Consider the following 2,500-nt stretch of genomic DNA (forward strand, 5'->3'; position numbering starts at 1 on the left):
CCCCTATTCTGAGAATATCCTTCTGTTTCTACAGTGCCTCCAGAAACAAGTATGCAAACTTTCGCAGTCACTCTGATCGTTTACACTTTGTCACAGATACATCTGAATCCCAGGGTCGTGCACTATCTACCCTAAGTGACCACTCTGGCAAACCCATTCCTGCCGAACCTCACTCCTTTCTTAATACTTGCACATGAACAGTTTCTATCACCCTAAATGCTTGTCCTATCGGCAGCAAGGACTGAACAGACTGTGAAAATTACCTACTTACCTGCCTTGCTGAATATGATGCAGTGGCAGTACAGCATTACACTATTCCTCCCAGAGGCCAATATTGCCGAGATTAGCTTCTGTAGATATGACCTCCCCCATCCGGTTTATATTGGTAGATTGTCCTACCATGTCCAACCATATCGATCCCTTCCTTGTCAATGTCAGAAACATTGATGTTTTGGCCAACTAGCCAAACAATGTTGTTTCACAGCCCGCTGCCCTCTATGTGCCCAACCTGGTCATGACTGTTCAAATTGCCCTGCTCAGTCATGTACATGTCCCAATTGTGGTGACTCCCATAATGAATTTTATGGGAGCTGCCCTGCCTATGAGCTCGAATGTGAGATAACAGTCCTCATATTCAAACTCACTCTACATGAGGCCAGACAAGAAGCACAATGACAAGGTTTTTCTCTCTCAACTTATTCCAAAACAGTCCTTCGCTCTGCTCCCCGACCATCTTTACAAGATTTTTCTGCATCTCCCCCAGTATCTCTCCCCTATACCCTAAACTATCCTATGTCTACTCACCAGATCCCCCAGTCAGATTCATTATCCAGTCTAAAGCCAGATACTCTAATTTCTGCCACTTCCCCGATGCCTACCTCTCCTCCTCACTTTATTTGTCATACCAGGCAACCTAAATGCTCCACTCCACCCTCTCTTACACCTTTCTTCTCCTCAGAAAAGAACCTTTGTTTTTTTCACTCAACTCCTCTCCAGAAACCTTTGAAGACATCCAAAACTTCCTAAAGATGACACAAGGGAACATTCCACTCCCTCACCCACCCCCCAGTCCCTCTGTTTCTACTCCTTCTACATTTAAAATATTTGCAGATATCCATCCCTCCTTCCTCCTACACACATACTCTGCCCTCTCTACTGCTCCCACTTGAATATTCATACGAATCCCCTCTATCACAACAGCGTCCTGCTCCAGACATTCTTCCTGATACTTTACCACCATCCCCAGTCCCCCTTTCTTATTCCCCGAATTCTTCCCCTCCTCCTCCAACAGCCACCTCTGTTTTCCTTGAACAGTGTCCCTATTCCTGCAGTCACAGATACAATGCAATTACTCAATTGCTCTACCCCCTTAACCTCTCCCATTTTTACTAATCCCTGCTCTACTTCACTTACTTCTCTCTTTTCCCTCTTTGTTACCATACTTACTTTAACATTTTTCCTATACCTTCCTCAATGACAGATGCACTATAATTAACTCAATCACCCTACCACCTCAACCCTCCCCTTTCTTCTAATCTCTGCTCTTGTTCACTTACTCCCCTTTTTTCCTTTTTCACTACTATACTATCCTATAATGCTCTTTAATCTTTGATACCTAACACATTTTATTGTAATCTTTAACTCTTCTTTACCCTTTCTGTGACAATACTTTACCATAGTGTTATATGACCTTTCATGTCTAGCACATTTATTTGTTTCAGACATTAAACATTTAAACATTAAAATTTGAAAAGGTTTTAGAGGCTTTGATTTAACCTATAGTAAATATTGTAATTTTTATATGTATGTATTAATTTGTATCATGATAGACTAAAGGTTCATTCCATGAATAAAACATAATAATGTGATATCAGTTGCTTTTGCATGAAGGCATATTGTTAATAAACAATATTAACAGATTCCTTATTTTTAAACATTTTATGGTTAAGTCCCCAACTCCTTATCACAGTTTTTTCATAAGTTTAAGTTGTTTCGAGTGTGTGTGCCCAACTGCTGAAGGGAGGGTTGATGGTGGCCTCTGCCTCCCAACACCCCCCTGGCAAATATTCTTTTCACATTGGTAGGAACGGCTAGATACAACTGAAACTTGGGAGCATCGAGTGGACTTTGGCTGTGGGCAGACACTTTCTGTGATTTTTTTTTCTTTATTTGTGGCTTTACTACTCACATCTGCAGATTATTTATTGTATCAACAACTGCAACTTTTTGTCCTCTGTAAGATTATCATCAGTTTGCATTAGCATAGTGTATCCATGCAGTAAAGATTAACCACACAAAATAGATGTGGATTATTGTCTACATTTTTAATGAATTGTGGAGTAGAAATACAAATAAATATTAGAAGGAGCTTGTGTGAGCTTCAGATAAGTCTTGCCTATAGTTTTGTGACATAAAATATGAGCCAGAATTTGTTCGTGGTTCAATGCTGCAAGGCCAATATGAGACTTTTGTTTCTGCAGGATGTGACTAGGGGCTATCA

General features: G+C 40.5%; 1 protein-coding gene across 2 annotated transcripts in view; it reads right to left on the minus strand.

Moving 5' to 3' along the window:
• Positions 1-2,500, minus strand: part of LOC138862678 (uncharacterized) — a 48,955-nt gene that overhangs the window by 11,833 nt on the left and 34,622 nt on the right. The gene's annotated exons all lie outside the window — the stretch shown is intronic.

This window comes from Penaeus vannamei, chromosome 9 (genome assembly GCF_042767895.1).
Source record: "Penaeus vannamei isolate JL-2024 chromosome 9, ASM4276789v1, whole genome shotgun sequence".
Taxonomy (NCBI): Eukaryota; Metazoa; Arthropoda; class Malacostraca; order Decapoda; family Penaeidae; genus Penaeus; species Penaeus vannamei.